This window comes from Pelophylax lessonae (assembly GCF_965119305.1).
Source record: "Pelophylax lessonae genome assembly, chromosome: 1".
Classification (NCBI taxonomy): Eukaryota; Metazoa; Chordata; class Amphibia; order Anura; family Ranidae; genus Pelophylax; species Pelophylax lessonae.
Genome location: NC_138768.1, coordinates 350,732,448 through 350,751,148, shown reverse-complemented (window position 1 = coordinate 350,751,148; position 18,701 = coordinate 350,732,448). Strand labels below are relative to the sequence as shown.

General features: G+C 45.3%; 1 protein-coding gene across 1 annotated transcript in view; it reads right to left on the bottom strand.

Moving 5' to 3' along the window:
- The window catches only part of GOLM1 (golgi membrane protein 1), a gene marked incomplete at its 3' end in the record, with an annotated part of 158,913 nt that extends 144,659 nt beyond the window's left edge, over positions 1–14,254 (bottom strand). The window contains exon 1 of the mRNA XM_082244929.1: positions 14,005–14,254. The remainder of the gene's footprint in view (positions 1–14,004) is intronic.
- Positions 14,255–18,701: the final 4,447 nt, after the last annotated feature.

Below are 18,701 nucleotides of genomic sequence, written 5' to 3'. Positions count from 1 at the left end.
TTAGAAGGTGGCAACCAAAGAGGTGGTCAAAGGTTGACCTAGAATAGAAGACAGGAATGCTTTGTGAGAGGCAACCCAAAGTGGATGAGTATCAAATGGCTAGGGCCTCAATAGCAATCGCCAATGTACATGGCAACATTAGAGCAACACGATCAATAATTTTAAGTCTTCTCAAATGCATACCCTGTAAAAAAACCTGCTTGCATGCTGCCGATGTTTTTAAACGAAAATACAATCAGTAGGATTTTTTTCCTGAAGCCCAATGGGGAACAAAAAGTTTGTGACATCCGCTGCTCCATAGGGCTGCATGGAGCATCCGATCAGGTCCACCTGACAAACTGACAGGCGGACCAGATCGGAAAGCCCGTGTGAAAGGGGCATAAAGTGCACCTAGCATCAAACAATATGCTAGGTATACACTAACAAGTATTTATTACCTCTAACAGAAATCAAGCTGCTCCCTAGAACTTTGCTTTTCATTCCAGGAAGGCAGTGCCATACTTGTTCAGGCATTTTCCACGATCAACATCTACTTCCTGAACTGAGATGCTGGCTCATAGATTACACATTTACGGAGCTGCCTTTGCAGTTGTTGGCTCTATTCCCAAATGCCGACACAGATCTTCTCCTACGGCGTCTCACCTTGTGATATGGTACAGCGCAGTCAGAGAAGACTGGGGAAATATTTCCTGCTGCCTGCAGCAGAGTGAACAAATAATCCCAGCCTAGGCAAAGTTACCAGAGCGAAGGAGTGCCTTTTTAAAGCAAATCTAAAACCAACAAATATTGAATATATTCTAGTCCTTTTTCAAACCTTTTTTCCCTTTTATTTTCATCTGGTGCCAGCAACACACTTCTTGTACAAGGGCGACTATGCTCACTCACTATACCGTATCTCTGGATGGACAGCATTATCACCCTGGAACAGACTACAGGATTATAGGTCAATAAGATAGGTGTAAAAAAATGCTAAAGGGCCGTACACATGGGCCAAATAGACCAGTTTAACAGAAACCAGCAGTCATTCGGCCCATGTGTATGGCAGTCAGTCCGACATCCAGCTTCTGTCGAAGGGGCATGACTAAAAAAGTCTGCCAAATGGCACCCGACTGTAGTGTTCTGGTGGGGGGGGTATCTTACCGAATGGGCATGCTGGGCAGTTGCCCGGGAGCCCCACTTGGCCAGGGGGCTCGACCCAGCCCCAGCCAAGCATTAGTCCTGATTTCAGTGCGCATCCCGCCGCCAGACTTAGAAGGTGGCAAGCACCTGTCGGCCCTGCGCTGCTGTCAGGCAACTTGGGCCGTGGAGGGGGAGCTCACAACTGCAGAAATGCCTGTCTGCCTCCACAGGAACAGCCACACACAGGACAGTCGAGTGACTCCCGTCCCGTGTGTATGTTCAGTGGACCCAGCCGCCGAACTTGGAAGCATTAGCCTGGCACTGCTGTACCAATAAATATTGGCTTATCGATAATTTGCATTTTTATTCTCTTGGGTGATTGTGTAGGCAGGGCCCCTGTGCACTGCATTGCCCGGGGCCCTTTAATGCTCTTAAGATGGCCCTGGGTGGGTCTCCCTGTCAGAACAATAGCTCAGCAGGGGAGATAGCTGTACTAACTTCAGAATGAAGACCTCAGGAGGAGATCTTGCATTAACAGTTTTTGTTTTTTTTCCGCCTGTTGGGTAAAACGAAAAAAAAAAAAAAAAAAAAACTGATAGTGTGTACTAGACTTAACTGATCACTTCACACTTCATGTACTTTCTGCTTGTGTTCACTGTTATCAGCATAATATATTTGTCAAATTAACAAAATTCTTTTAACTGTATATTGAACAGACTAGGGACCAGTTTAAAGAGAAATTCATGGTTAGGGTTGACACAGACTAAAAGAAGAAGTGGTGTATTTTGATAAAGATACATTTGTACTGTATGTTGTGAAAAGTCAGAAATGTATTCATGGAGGCTTGAAAAGTTACTAAAAGGTCGCAAAGAAAATGTGGACTTTACTGATCGCCTAGCTCAATGGCTCTCCTATGCCTCGTTTCCACTGAGCGGATCGGTTCGGTACGGTACGCTAATTTGAGTGTTTCCATTATGAAAGTGGCCCATACAACCGAACCAAACCGCACCATTCCTGGTCCTGCTTCAGATGTAGGGCCATAGGAAATGGTACGGTACGGTTAGGGCGGAGCTACTGGCGTCACACGATAGAGTCCTCTGATTGGCGGACAGGAAACCATCAATGCTCACATCAAATGAAAGAGCAAAACAAACACCTCATTTGGTGTAAACCCCGCATGGTCCCTGGTGGCCCGACTTGCAGTGGAAACGCTCACCTGAATAGACCGGACCATTCTAACCCTTCCAAACTGTACCGACCCGAACCGTTCCGCTCAGTGGAAACGAGGCAATACTGACCCATGCCTTCAATCCTTTGAGTCACAGACTAACAAGTTGTAATACAAATTCTAACTTCCCTTTGACATCATTTTGGCAGATCTGTTCTGAACCAGAGACCCAAAAAGCCAGGCAATTAGTAGTCAGAGAAGGAGGTCAAAACTACCATTTTCCCCTCACTGCAGATTTCACTTTTAAGGCTGCATTCACACTTGAGCGTAGCGTTTTACCGCGATTTTCAGGCGTTTTTTGGAGGCAGGCATTGACATCTATCAAACACGCTGGTAATCAGCCCAAAAAGAAGCTCATGTACTTTTTTCAGCTACAGGCGTTTTGCAAAACACTCAGATGTGAACAGGGGCCATTTAAATGAATGGGGTTTTACTTGTTGGGCATTTTGGAACATTTTTTTTGAGCGTTTTTGGAGCTGAAAAACACTCAAAAACGCCCAGGTGTGAATGGAGCCTTAGGCGAGACAGAGGGGCTTTTTATTCTTTGTACACTGGCTCTTCGCTACATAGCAGCCAACTTTTTAAAATATTGTGCTCTTATTCAATGCACAGTTCCTATTCTTAAAACCAATTTTATTTCTTGAAGTGGACCTTACCCCATCTGCATGACATCCTCTCCATTGCCCCTCCCCTCTCCCTCTTACACAACTGCAGAAAAACAAATTACAGCTTACCAATGCTTAGATGTGATGGCTGCATTAGGTTGCCATACATGTTAAGATTTCCTTCAATTTCCCCATTGACACGAAACAGCATGCACTGAGAAATCTCTCTACTGTATTGAGACAGACAGCATCTGCAGCTTTTATAATACCCAAACAGTGACTGCATCTGACTGGATGCAGCTGACAGTATTCTGCCTGCCTCCTTCAGAAATAAAACTGCAGATTGAAAATTTTAGATTAAAAAGGAGATTTACAGCCAAAGCTTATTTGGCTGTACATCTCCTTTGGTTTTGCACTCCCATGATCCGTTTTCAGCAGAGAGCGGGCTGAAATCCACTCTCTGCTGGACATCACAGAAGTCAGTCCAGGCACCGCATTATCACGACAATGGAAGTTGGGATCCGCCAGGTGCCTGGACTAACACCTGGCTCGCCCTCTCAGCGAGACGCTGAGAGCCTGAGCCGGCCGCTCCGCACCTTCCACAGCTCAGAGCTCCAATGAGTGAGGAGGAAGCAGAGCAGAGAGCTGTGACTGACAGTCAGCAGCTCTCTGCTAATGGAATTGTCAGAACTGAGTGATCGGCAGTGTTCGATTGCTCAGTTCTCAGTGTTAGAGGCACAGAGGGACAAATGCAGCATCTGACCGATGCTGTATCTACCTAGGCAAGTATAAATTCTAAAAAAGAAAAAGAAAAAAGGAAAAAGAAAGAAAAAGAAAGAAAAAAAAGTAAGGAAGAAGCCCATACTTCTCTTTTAAAGGATGTCGGGCAGGAACTGGCCAAAACTTTTTTTTTTTTTTTTAGGAATTATTACCCCAATTTTAACCTGGTTACCCTTCCAGCAACACAACTGTTGTCCTATGGCGCTTTTCCACTGCATGGAACCGTACCGGTTCGGCACGCTTTTGTGCTTTTCCACTGCTGGTACCGCATGGTATAGGGTCGGAACGGTTCGGTACGGTACGGTATAGGTTTGCTTTTCCACTGCATGGAACCGAACGGTACGGTACGGCTCTGAAAAAACAGTACCTACTCGATTGTGGTTCCAACAGGTACCAAACTGGTACCATATCCCACAATCCTTTGCATGCAGTCACTACTAGCCACTGATTGGTCAGAGAATCACACCCACCCCATTGTTATCCCACCCACTTAACTTTAGTACTACTTTAGTGGAAAAGCAAACCTATACCGTACCGTACCGAACCGTTCCGACACTATACCATGCGGTACCAGCAGTGGAAAAGCAAACCAGGCCAAGCAGGGCCGAGTAGAGCCGAGCCGGTACTAGCCAGTACTTGCAGTGGAAAAGCGCCACAAGAGTGGCAATGCTCACTCACTGCACTGTATCTATCAAACAGGAGCAGTTGTCACAAGACTATAAACACCTCCCGCTATCATCTTCTCCATAACTTAGGGGAATAGGTTCCGCAAGTCCTCAGGGTTAGCAGGGAACAATACTAAGAGAATAAAGTACAGCACAGGAAGTCATCAGCTAACAAGGGTCAACAAGTATAATTTTGCATATACTGCGCTGATAACAGACCACTTTCCATAATACATTTAAAAGAAGTATAGCCAAAGCTTGTTTGGCTGTACTTATCCTATGGATCACAGGAGTGCAATTCGTTTTGCACTCCTGTGACCCATGTTCAGCAGAGAGCAGACTGAATCTGCTCTCTGCTGACTCCATGGACGTCAGCCCAGGCACCGCGTTATAACGACAATGGAAGTCAGGATCCACCAGGTGCCTGGGCTGACACCTGGCTCAACCAGAGAGCCTGAGCCAGCCCCTCCCTGCCCCTCTACAGCCCAGCGCTCTAATGAGTGAGGAGGGGGCAGAACAGAGAGCTGATGACTGACAGTCAGCAGCTCTCTGCTCGGGGAGCTGTCAGAACCGAGCAATCGGCAGCTTTTCATCACTCAGTTCTCAGTGCAGAGGCGCCAGAGGACCGATGCTGCGTCCACCTAGGCAAGTATAAATGGGGGAAAACATTAAAACATCATACTTCTCTTTTAACAGATCAAAAGAAACAAATAGGAGGGCAATGTTTTTATTTACAAACATTTTTAAAGAGGAACTTAACCTACCTATCCTAAATTAAAAAAAAAAAAAAAAAAAAAAAAAAGGTAAAATCCCCAACGCTTGTTCCTGTAAGCAAAAACAAAACAAAAAAAAAAAAAAAGACAGACATACTTACTAGTATATCATAGAGCCCAGTGTTGTCTTCTTGCAAGCAAAGTCTCGCTTGTTCCTCATTGCTACTGCAGCAGCAACTTGAAATGAGATCTAATGTAATCACAGACATGCTGCAGGTTTTGATCAGGTCCCATAGACCTCAAAATTATAACAGTGATACAAATAGATATTTTTTGACAATCCAATATAAGCTCAAAGTGGTTCTAAAGAATTATAGTATTTTACCTTTATGCACTCATAGAATGTATGGAGGTAAAAAAACCTTCAGTGTGCAGCTCCCCCCTTATACTTACCTGAGCCACATCTTGATATAGCAATGTGCAGGAGAGCAGCTCTCCTGGGTCTCTCCCTCCTCATTGGCTGAGGCATAGCAGCGGTAGTCATTGGCTCTTGCTGCTGTCGAAGCCAGTGAGGAGGGAGTGGGCCAAGCAGCGATCGATGTGTCTTATGGACTCACAGAGGCGGCTTGGGAGTAAGCATGCCCGAGTGCCCCCAGAACAAGCAGCTTACAACAACAGCAGGGGAAAGGAGCTAAGAGTGTCAACGGGGGACGCAGATGAGGAGGATGGGGGCTGTTCTGTGCAAAACCATTACACATCGCAGGTATGTTTTTTTTGTTTTTGTTTTTTTAAGCTGAACCATAAGTATTTAAGAGCCCATTCACACAGGGGCGACACGACTTGCCGGGGCGACCTGTGAAGTCACGGTGCACAGCATGCACTGCAACCTCGGCGCGACATGCACGGACTTCATATCATTGAAGTCAATGCAGGTCGCCTCCAGGTCGCCCCAAAGTAGTACAGGACCCTTTTTCTAAGTCGGAGCGACTTGTGTCGCTCCTATTAGAACGGGTCCTGTGCTAATCAATGGCAGGCGACCCACCACGACTTGTCAGGCAACCAAGTCGCCTGACAAGTCGCGCTAGTGTGAATGGGGACTTAATCTCCTTTTTAGGTTGTGAGTTCTGCCTGGCTGTTGGCCATCTCTTTCCAAAACCACCTGAATTCCCTGTATGCTCTGCAGCTTTTGATTTGCTGTTTAGTAGTGATGAGCTCGGTCACTCTCGGAGTAGAATCCGAACCCATCAGAAAAGAGGTCACCTACACTCACAGATATACATGTGTCTTTTGTAAAGGTTCAGCTGCAGGTGGGGGGGGCATCCCGACTGCAGACAATTGGCCCACACAGGCAGAAAAGTTAACTTGTGGGTTTGGATCCTATTCAGTAGGTAGGCTCTGTGAAATGATAAAAAATGATCAGGCGCCGAAAACAGTTGGTTATAAGTTATTCTAAAGATATACTATAGTATGTAGTTGCTGCTAATTTACTGCAGACTTGTGCAGCATAAAGGTGACTCAACAAGTTGTAAATGAGCGCAAATCTACCCTAAAGTACTACAGTGTTCCAAAATCCCCATCCCAAAAAAAGAAAAAAGTTGCAAATCCTATTAGTTATTGATATAAAAATGTTTTTTAAAAAAAAATAAATAAATAAATATATAAAAATGTTTTTTTTATCTCAAAAGTGAAAAAATATATCATATATAAAATGATCAATGTGAAAAAACAAATTATATAAAAAAAAAAAAAAAATTCATAGTGTAAAAAAACAATGAAGTAAATAAGTGTTAAAAAGAAGTCCAAAAAATAGTCATCATAAATAGTGTCCATTCATTAATATTTGTAAACGTCCCAAAAGAAAATCCAATAAAGTGCAAATAAATCTTCGTTGAGTGCCAACCACCAATCACCCCCAAACTGACTCACCAGATGGAGTGGCTGGTATAGTTATAAACCAGCTACTGTGCCTTTATCATAAGTATATTATATCCAGCGTGCAGGTCCACAATTCACTCTATATAATCCCCATTATCCAGACATCCTCGTAGGAGCACATAGGGATATAACTTTAATAAGTGTCTGAGCGACACTAGGAGTTCCAACACGTGTCAATAAATCCTATGCTCTTCACCTCCGGCTGTCAACATCCAAGCCACGAGCGTGAATCGAGCATGCGCGGTAGTGTCCAACGTCCTCTAGTCCCGCCCTACTAGTTTCGTTATGCGACATCTTCACGGAATAGCCCCCTTTTAAACAGTGGTTGTAGTCCCAATGTTTTTTTTTTTTTTTTTTTTTCCTTCATAGAATGCATGAAGGGAAAAACCTGTGTGCAGCAGCCCCCAATTCTTCCCTGAGCCTCATCTCGATTCCGCGATGTGCACAAGGGCATTGGATCTCCTGGGTCTCTTCCGCCTCATTGACTTGAGACATGAAGTATGGCTCTAGCTACTGTCAATCACAGCCAGTGAGCCAATAGAGAGCAGCAGCGGAGCCGAGTTGAGCTCAGTGTGAGAATGGACACACAAAACAGCAGCTCAGGTACCCCCATAGAAAGCGGCTTGTTATGGGGGCACACTCGGTAAGAGCGAGGAGCACTGCTGAGAGACCCGAGAAGAGGAGAATCGAGACTGCTCTGTGCAAAACCACTGCACAGAGCAGGCAAGTAGGACATGTTTATTATTTAGAGAAAAAAAAAAACAAATAAAAATCTGCCTTAGTCCCCGTTCACACTGGGGCGACCTGGTCGCCTCACAGGTCGCCTTCCATAGAGAAGCTGCGGACCCGTTCTTATAGGAGCGACACAAGTCGCTCCGACTTAGAAAAAGGGTCCGGAGCTTCTTTGGGGCGACCCGGAGCGACCGTCAGACTTCAATGTTATGAAGTCCGTGCCGGCCGCTCCGAGGTTGCGGCGCGCTGCTCGCACCGCGACCTCGGAGGTCGCCCCAGGAAGTCGGATCGCCCCAGTGTGAACGGGGCCTTAGGGCCAGTTTACACCACATGCAATCCAGTGTGTTTTTTTACTGCATCAAAAACACATGGAAAGTAGGTTATACAGTGGTGATCGAAAGTTTGGGCACCCCAGGTAAAAATTTGTATTAATATGCATAAAGAAGCCAAGGAAAGATGGAAAAATCTCCAAAAGGCATCAAATTACCGATTAGACATTCTTATAATAGGTCAACAAAAGTTAGATTTTATTTCCATCATTTACACTTTCAAAATAACAGAAAACAAAAAAATGGGCGTCTGCAAAAGTTTGGGCACCCTGCAGAGTTAATATCTTGTACTGCCCCCTTTGGCAAGTATCACAGCTTTTAAACGCTTTGTGTAGCCAGCCAAGAGTCTTTCAATTCTTGTTTGAGGTATCTTTGCCCATTCTTCCTTACAAAAGTCTTCCAGTTCTTCGAGATTTCTGGGCTGTCTGTCACGCACTGCTCTTTTAAGGTCTATCCATAGAGTTTCAATTATGTTGAGGTCAGGAGATTGTGAAGGCCATGGCAAAACCTTCAGTTTACTCCTCTTGATATAATCCCCCCGTGTATTTTGAGGTGTGTTTAGGATCATTATCCATTTGTAGAAGCCATCCTCTCTTTAACTTCAGCTTTTTCACAGATGGCATCAAGTTACCATCCAAAATTTGCTGAAATTTTATGGAATCCATTTTTCCCTTCTACTCGTGAGATGTTCCCTGTGCCACTGGCTGAAATACAACCCCAAAGCATGATTGATCCACCCCCATGCTTAACAGTTGGACAGAGGTTATTTTGATTAAATTCTGTGCCCCTTCTTCTCCAAACGTACCTTTGCTCATTCCAGCCAAAGGCCCCTTTCACACGGTCCGCATTCCGTTGCGGACCGTGCTCTGCTCAGCGGGGATCAATCCGCCGATCCCCACTGAGCCGGCGGATGACAGCTCCCGTCTCTGCACTGTGTGTGGAGAGGGAGGTGTCAGAGCCCCGCTGCTCTCTATGTGGAATCGGATGAGAGCGGACTGCCTGTCCGCTCTCATCCGATCCCCAGGACGGATGGAAAATAGGGTTTCCATCCTTCTGGATTTCACGGACAGGATCAGATGCGGATGGCAGCGGACATGTCACCGCTGACATCCGCTGCTCCATAAGGCTGAATGGGGCATCCAATCAGATCCGCCTAAAAAACTGACAGGCGGATCTGATCGGAACGCCCGTGTGAAAGAGCCCAAAAAGTTCAATTTTAACCTCATCGGTCCACAGAACTTGTTTCCAAAATGCATCAGGCTTGTCTATATGTTCATTTGCAAAGTTCAAACGCTGATTTTTGTGGTGAGGATGTAGAAGAGGTTTTCTTCTGATGACTCTTCCATGAAGACCATATTTGTACAAGTATCTCTTTATAGTGGAATAGTGTACCACAACTCCAGTGTCTGCCAGATCTTTCTGGAGGGATCGTGCAGTCAAACGTGGGTTTTGAATTGTTTTTCTCACAATCCTGCGAGCTGTTCTGTCTGATATTTTTCTTGGCTTCCAGATCTTGCTTTACCTTCCACTGTTCCTGAGGACTGCCATTTCTTAATTACATTCCGAACAGAGGATATTGACATCTGAAAACGCTTTGCTATCTTCTTATAGCCTTCTCCAGCTTTGTGAGCGTCAACTATTTTCAGTTTTCCAGACAACTGCTTAGAAGATCCCATGGTGCAAGGGCAGATGAGTCTGGGCATTTAAAACCTTTGAGATTGACATCACCTGGTCTTCCCAGACGATGATTGAGAACAATCCATGACACTGGCAGGTCTCAGCCTTGCAAAGGAGGCAGTGCATGCTATAAATTCTGCAGGGTGCCCAAACTTTTGCAGACGCTATTTTTTTTCTGTAATTTTGAAAGTGTAAATGATGGAAATAAAATCTAACTTTTGTTGACATATTATAAGAATGTCTAATCTGTAATTTGATGCCTTTTGGAGATTTTCCATCTTTCCTTGGCTTCTTTATGCCCATTAATACAAATTTTTACCTGGGGTGCCCAAACTTTCGATCACCACTGCATGGTCCCAATGGCATAGTTCACACTAGTGCAGTGCAGTTAGTGCCAGAAGAAAAAAGTAGAACATGCTGCAATTTTCCTGTACTGGACCACACCAGAATGCACTGAAAAAAATACACCACAATGCACTGGAACACATCAAACATGCACCAGACCCCAGTACAGTGAAAAAAACCCAATCTAAAATGCATCCGGAAACACATCAAAAATGCACTAAAACATGCAAAAATCGCGTTAAAAACACGCATGCAGAAATGCATCCAGAACAGATCCGGAGTGCGTTTTTGTGGCGTGAACCAAATATCACTTTCAAGATCTTCCAAAGCTGGTTCACACCACAAAAACGCACTCCAGATGTGTTTCTGCATGTGTGTTTTTAAAGTGTTTTTGATGCGTTCCAGTGCTTTTTTGATGCATTTCCGGATGCCTCAGTTTCACCTTCTGGAAGTCCTCTCAGCACCTCTGTAGTTCAGAAGTTCAGCACCTCTGTAGTTCAGAAGTTGTGATGAGCTTGGTCACTCTCAGAACAGAATCTGAACCCATTAGGAAGTGGTCACCTACACAGGCCAATCATGCATTCCAGAAGCTTTTGTCCTGTATTTTTTTTTTTCTTCACTGAGCTGAGGTCTGGTGCATTTTTGATACATTCCGGTGGGTTTGATGTGTTTTACCGCAATCCAGTCCAGTCCAGTGCAGGAAAAATGCAGCATGTTCTACTTTTTAAGGATCTGGAACACCCTGGAACTGACTGCACTAGTGACTGTGAACTATGCCATCGGAAAGCATATAAACCTACTTTTTATGCATTTTTTGATGCAGAAAAAAAAAAAAACAAACACACATGACTGCATGTGATGTGAACTGGCCCTCAAGTTAAAGTAGAAGTCAACCCCAACACTATAATCTGTAAATCTACAATCTGAGATTAACCTATCTAGCCCTGTAAAGAAGAAAAATCGCTATACATATATCTTTTCTGGTCCGGTCTCCAGTGGCGGAAGCTCTGCAGAGGAGACAGCCGGCTACAGCTGTGAAATGCCTAGGAAGTGATGTCAACCATAGACTTACTATGGGGCTTCTGTTGTCAGCTGTCTCTTCTGCACTCACCTACACAGGGAAGCCGTGGCTGACGGTTCAGCGTAGGACAGAATCGGAACGTCTTCAGAAAAGGTATGTGTAACGGAACCGCGACCCCACAATGCTTGTGTGCTTCCATTAGTAGAACGCTTCCTTCGTCTTGAACATAGGTATCAGATATTACAGCCGCCCCCATACAAAACTAGCCAAGACTTAGCTTGTATAAGATCTGGAACATTTATTGAACAAACTCTCACCGAATATATACCCCACCAGGTCAGGTGCCTGATTACATTATCATATGCAGATGAAATTGTGTACAGAAATTTAATTAACATATCTAAAGAAACAACCAACACAAACAAACAGTATTCTACTTTCCCACTAGCAACTAATGAAAGATAATGATTTAATTAACTTGAACCAATTAACTAGCAGACATGCCATCATCGAGCTCATGAAGAACAATATACATTATTAAAAGTGTAAACACACCCCCACAGTAGACAATTGGTGAGTTAATCAGCACAATCAACAATGTGTGGAAGACAGGTGGTTGAGCTACTGACAGTCGCATCTGCTATGAGTCTGAGTGTGCGGAGCAGTCCCCTATTGGCAATAGGCAGCTAGGCCTTTAACATGGATCCTAGGCCTAGAGTCCCAGAGTCTGTGTGTCTTGGGGAGATGTGGACTTGAATGCAAAGTAGCATTACTCCAAGGGTCCCCCCAGCATACACCCCACAAAGAGCAGTGTTCCCATACAAGCCAGGGCCCATAGTCAGTAGGCAAGAGGCTAGCTTGCAGTCCCCTCCAAAAGCCCCTGTCCTGAGCGAGTTTGTCACAGTATGTATAATGATTTCTTCTTTACAAGGCTAGATACATTAGTCTTATGCTGGCCATACACTATAAGAAAAATTGTCTGAAACTCGGTCATTTGGACAGTTGGCTCATTTTCCGGACAGTTAATGAGCACAAATCGGTAGTGACGTTTGAGCCAAAAAAAAAAAAAAGGACAAGTTTGGAAATTTTCTGCTGAACGAACTATAAATTGAAAGGTTAATGTGTTTCTCATCTGAACTGTTTGCACTAGGTATATGTGAAAAAACTAACAAAAAACTGATTCATTTATGCCCATTGAACGATTTATCAGTCAATACATGATGGCACGATCGTCTGCTCTCACGGCTGAGTGTACGTTTTTCGAACAGAAGTTTGAACAATTATTTGTTTAGTGTATGGCCATCTTTTGAATGTGGCTTTGAGATTTTAGGGTTAGCGTGGACTTCTACTTTAAGACCGCATTTACACCGAAGCGGCAGGACTTCTGGGGCGACCTGTGAAGTCGCGTGCACCGCGACTTGCACAGACTTCATATAATGAATGTCTATGCAAGTCGCCCCAAAGTAGTACAGGACCCTTTTTCTAAGTCGGAGCGACTTGTGTCGCTCCTATTAGAACGGGTCCTGTAGAACTGCATGGACCGCGACTTGTCAAGCCGACAAGTCGCGGTAGTGTGAATGGAGACTAAAGCGTTTGTCATACAAGTACATGGTACGGCAGGCACAAATCTGAAATATGAAGTGTTGCGATAACAAAGTCTCTCTTTGAATTGCTTCCTTTGTGTAAAATACCTGGTGTTCCTGTCACTCTACTTTCCTATTAAAAACTGACCACACCAAGCAGGAGAGCACACAGTGGGCAGTTCTCTAGCTATGCTGGAAACTCTGTGTACTCTCCTCCAATGATCAGACTTGTCCTGACATGCGCCCACTGCACAGCCATTCACTTGGAAGCTCAGTGTGCTGTTGTTTTCTGGTCTCGGGGAACCCCTGTTAAAAATTAAAAAGCTTCAACTCATGACACATTAGTGTGACAGTGTGGCAGAATGCTCCTTACTCATCATTGGGAAGCATTACTCCCTTACAGAGAGCTAAAACGATGAATGGTGTCAGTGGAAACTTATGTGAGAGGCAGAAATTGCTCATTGCTCAAGGAACCCCTAGCAACCTCAGGAGGAACCCTTAGGGTTATTATAGGCTTACCTAGAAGTAAAACTTAAAGATGGAAGTTTATTTCCTCTTTAATAGGAGATAGTAATTATAGTAACAATAGTAAATTATTATAGTAATAACAGGAAATATATATATATATATATATATATATATATATATATATATATATATATATATATATATATATATATATATATATATTTTAACAATAGTAAAAGTATTATAGTAATAACAGGAGATAGATAGATAGAGAAAAAGAGAGAGAGAGGGGATTCTACACTTTGACTATACACTGTAATAATCAGTCAGGAACTAATATATAATTTAGTTATTTTTTTTTTTTTTTTCACTAAACAGAAATAAAATACAAAAAAACAAAAAGGGTCAATTCACACCGGTGCATTGATCTGCCATTTGGCGCAGCCATAAAACACAGAACGGAAAGGACATTTCCAATGTGTCCTATTTACACCATAACGCTGCGCATGCTCATCAACAGACGTCGGCGCGCATTAAAACGCGACTAAACGGATGGAAATGTACATGCATTTTAGTGCAAGTCAGTGCGAATTGGCCCCAAGACTGTGACGTTCAATGCTGTGCTATTTTAAAATACTTCCTTCTGATGTTTTCTTCTAGAGTACACCCAGAAAGTAACCCAGCAGTCCTGTCACTGCCCTTGTTATGAGTTTGAGGTAGAAGAGATGACAATAGCAGCCTCCACATACACATGCACACACTTAGCCCAGGCTCCTGTATTATTACAATAGAAGGACAACTCACCCCGGGCCGGCCGGCTCCCTCAGAAGCCAGCTCTCGTGCACGGTGTCCACTCCAGAAGGAAGCTGTCCCCAAAGCCCTGTGTACGTGTGTCACCTTTCCTGTACTACCTCCAGTCCACACCCCCTCCCGTGTCGAGTTCTGCCTTCAGGACTCTGCGATTTCTCCACGGAGCTTCTCACTTTAAATGCGTTGCCAGGCAACCAACAGTTAACCGGCGACCCAAGAGTGGAGGGAGGAGCGGAAGAGGAAGTCACGTGCGTAGCAGGAGACAGCAGGGAAGGGGCGGGGCGCGCTGGCTGAGTTGTCACATGTGACGTTGTAGACTTTGGTAAAGGATCCCGTGTCTCAGCGAGTCTGGTGCAAACTGTTTCTCTGTATCCGATCACAGATTGCACACTGAGCTCTTTTCAGCGGGATCCTCAAAGTCTGGCGGGTTCACCACGTGATTTATGTTAATAAGGGTGTGCAGACAATGGCTGGGTAGCCTATTGTTCTCTATCTGCAGCCTTGGTTTACAAATCCTGCTATGCAGACACTGGCTACGTGGCAGCTGCCTGCTGTCATTGTGACATTGCTGCATTCTCCACTTCTTATTTATTTTTATCTCTTGTCACATCAGGTTATGCATAAGGTGATTTTAGAACCTCCCTTCTAGAGAAATTACCTGATCTCTTAGTGTAAACGCCTGATGTTATTATGACACACTTTATCTATTTGCATTTGCTTAAGCCTGTTAAGTGACTTCAGGCTGAAGACAACAGTAAACGTATTCATTTAGTCATATCCATGTAAGGCAAAAGCTTGCCTTAAAGTGGAACTTCCACTTACCGTATATACTCGAGTATAAGCCGACCCGAGTATAAGCCGAGGCCCCCACTTTTACCACAAAAAGATGGGAAAAATCATTGACTCGAGTATAAGCCTAGGGTGAGAATGCAGGGCGGCAGGCATGGTACAGGAGAATGCAGGGTGACTGGCATGGTGCAGGAGAATGCAGGGTGACTGGCATGGTGCAGGAGAATGCAGGGTGACTGGCATGGTGCAGGAGAATGCAGGGTACTGGCATGGTACAGGAGAATGCAGGGTGACTGGCATGGTACAGGAGAATGCAGGGTGACTGGCATGGTGCAGGAGAATGCAGGGTACTGGCATGGTACAGGAGAATGCAGGGTGACTGGCATGGTGCAGGAGAATGCAGGGTACTGGCATGGTACAGGAGAATGCAGGGTGACTGGCATGGTGCAGGAGAATGCAGGGTACTAGCATGGTGCAGGAGAATGCAGGGTACTGGCATGGTGCAGGAGAATGCAGGGTACTGGCATGGTACAGGAGAATGCAGGGTACTGGCATGGTGCAGGAGAATGCAGGGTACTGGCATGGTACAGGAGAATGCAGGGTACTGGCATGGTGCAGGAGAATGCAGGGTGACTGGCATGGTGCAGGAGAATGCAGGGTACTGGCATGGTACAGGAGAATGCAGGGTACTGGCATGGTGCAGGAGAATGCAGGGTACTGGCATGGTACAGGAGAATGCAGGGTACTGGCATGGTACAAGAGGATCCGGGGTTGTGGGCATACTACAGGAGATGCAGTGCTGTGGGCATGGTACAGGTGGACCATGCCCGCAGCACTGCATCCTTTGTAGTGTGCCCGCAGCCCTGCATAATGGCAGGTAGTGAAGCTGTTTCACTTACCTGTTCCAGAGGCGCCTTCATTTTAAAAATCGCGCCGCCCGGCGCCAACACGTCATTGCGCACGCATCGCCGCCGCTCGTATAATTTCGGCTATTCCCGGCCCCTCCCGAGCGGCGGCGGCGCGTGAGCGGTGACATGTATGCGACGGGTGGTGCCATTTTTAAAGCTTAAGCCCGTCGGAGCGGCCAGTGACTTTTTTTTTTTCCTTGACTCGAGTATAAGCCGAGGGGGACGTTTTCAGCACAAAAAGATGTGCTGAAAAACTCAGCTTATACTCGAGTATATACGGTATCTGTCTTCTCCTCCTCCTCCCTCCAGTGCCGCATTTGGCATCTTTCAGGAGGGGGAGCAGGTACCTGTTTTTGACGGGTACTCTGTCCCCACATTCGTTGGACCTCGCCGTGGCAGGGGTGTGTCCTACTCCTCCTTCCTCTGCTTCTAGGCCAGTAAGAGTGCAGCGCGCATGCACAGTAGGGACCCGGTCTTGAAGCAGCAAGGGTTCCCTTTACCGGCAATGGCAGCGGCAGCATCCGACACCAGATGGAAACATCGGCGGCGGTGCCAACATTGCTGGACTTCAGGACAGGGAAGTGTCCTAATGTTAAAAGTCGGCAGCTACTGTATGTGTAGCTGCCGACTTTTAATTCTTGGGAGAGGGGGGGTGTAAGCCACGTCAACACCACTATTTTTTGGGGGTTCAACAGAAAAAAAAAACTGACAGCTCAGTTTGGAGCCGCTGCACTAACATTCTGATGTTAGTACAGTGATTTCCCCACTGCTGTGCCTTTGTGTTCTGACAGGGACTCCCCCCCCCCCCCACCAGAACACCCCGGTCAGCACTCTCAGCCGTTGGCGGAGAGCAATGATTAGGTGCAGATCGGCAGACCCTTTTGGGTCATGCCCCTTCAACAGAAGCTAGCTAAAAGGGTGCCTTATATCGGACTGCTTGCAGTACACACGGGCCGTATGTCGGCTGGTTTTCATTGAGCTGGCTTTTGCCATCTGACACTCCGTGTGTACTAGGCTTTATAAGGCTGGAACTTCCCCCAGTTTCTGCTGAAACAGCCGAAATTCAAGCTGTGAGTGGCCTTGTCAGCACCACCAGGCTTAACAAAAGTCTGTTTCTTGATTGGCTTTTGTTGCGAGTGGAGGATAGTAAGAACCCCTGTCAGGTCTTTACTGTAAGGAGTTCCATTAAAGCGATTTCACTTCCTGTCCAGCTGACAATGTTTTACAAGACAGAAAGTAAAGGCCCGTACACACGTACCGATCGTCGGCATACAAACGTCGGTGGACGAAGGATCTGCCGATTGTACGCGTGTTAGTATGGTGCCTCCGACAGATGTCTGCGCACAATCCGCGGACAAAAGTCTTTCGTGCAAACATGAAAATATTTGTATGCCGACACCAGAACGGACGATTGTTCGCCTGTCAGTACACAATTCGGCCGACAGACCGCAGATTTGCAAGACTGGGCATGCTCAGAAAATAGAAAACACAGGGAAAGTTAACCATTACATGACATCACTTCTGCAGTCGGCGGACAAAATTCTTGTGCTGTCCTTGTGCTGTCTTTGCACTTTTCAGCAGACACCGACATCCCGGGGAGAAAAGAGGAACATTTGTAAGCCGACCATCGGTACGTGTGTACGGGGCTTAAGTGTAAAGCTGCTCATACACTGTGCAAATTGTAGCTGGTTCCTCCAGAAGTTATCCTCTGGTTGTGTGGGGAATAAAAGAGATATATGGCTTAAGCTTTTTTGGCTGTACTAAAGCCTGCTGTCAGCTGACTGAAATACTTACATAGTAGTTGAGGTTGAATAAAGACAATAGTCCATCCAGTTCAACCTGTGTGGGTGTGTGTGGACGTGTTCATTTCCCATACCCCTGAATGTTTTGATCTTGGAGATATACGTCCAAGAGTCTTTTAAAAGTAGCCATACTCCCCGCAGTTACTATCATTTGTGGAAGAGAGTTCCACAATCTTGTTGCCCTTACTGTAAAAAAAAAAAACCCTTGCATAGCCTGAGGTTAAATTGCTTCTCCTCTAATCGCATTGTATGGCCTCATGTCCTCTTACACTCCTTGTGACTGAATCGTTTTCTTTTTCTATGCTGAGATCACCATTGAGGTATTTGTAAATCGCTATCATGTCCCCTCTCAGGCGTCTTTTATAGGGAGAATAAATCGAGCGCTTGTAAAGGCTCCTCATAATTTAGGTCCTCCAATCCCATAATTAGCTTAGTTGCCCTTCTTTGGACTCTCTCCAGTTCCAGCACATCCTTTCTGAGGATTGGCGACCAGAACTGGACAGAATATTCCAGATGTGGCCGGACCAGAGTTTTATAAAGCGGTAGGATGATAGTTTTATCTCTGGAATATATCCCCTTCCTTATGCATGCTAATATTCTGCCACCTTTGGCAGCTGCAGCTTGACTTTGCATGCTATAGTCTATCTTCTACTAAGACTCCCAGATCTTTCTCCATTCTTGATTCCCCCAGAGGTTCCCAAACCCCCCCCCCCCCCAACGCTTATTTTGCGTTTATGTTTTTATTTCCCAAGTGCAATACCTTACACTTTTCCACTTTAAACCACATAGTTGCCCACTCTGTTATTTTGTTCAGGTCATTCTGTAAGATTTCTGCATCATGATGTGAAGTTATTGTCCTGCTTAATTTTGTGTCAGTTGCAAAAACTGAGATTGAGCTAATGATCCCGTCTTCAATGCTATTTATGAATATATTGAATAAAATTGGTCCCAGGACTGAGCCTTGGGGGACCCCACTTATCACTCCAGACCAGTCTGAGTACGCGTTATTTATTACCACCCTTTGGACACGCCCCTTTAACCAGTTTTATATCCAAGAACAAACCTTGTGGTCTAAGCCTGCATACCTTATTTTGTAAATTAATCGTTTGTGGGGGACTGTACCGAATGCCTTAGCAAAATCCAGATACACCACACCCACAGGTCTCCCCCTATCTAGCTCACAGCTCACCTC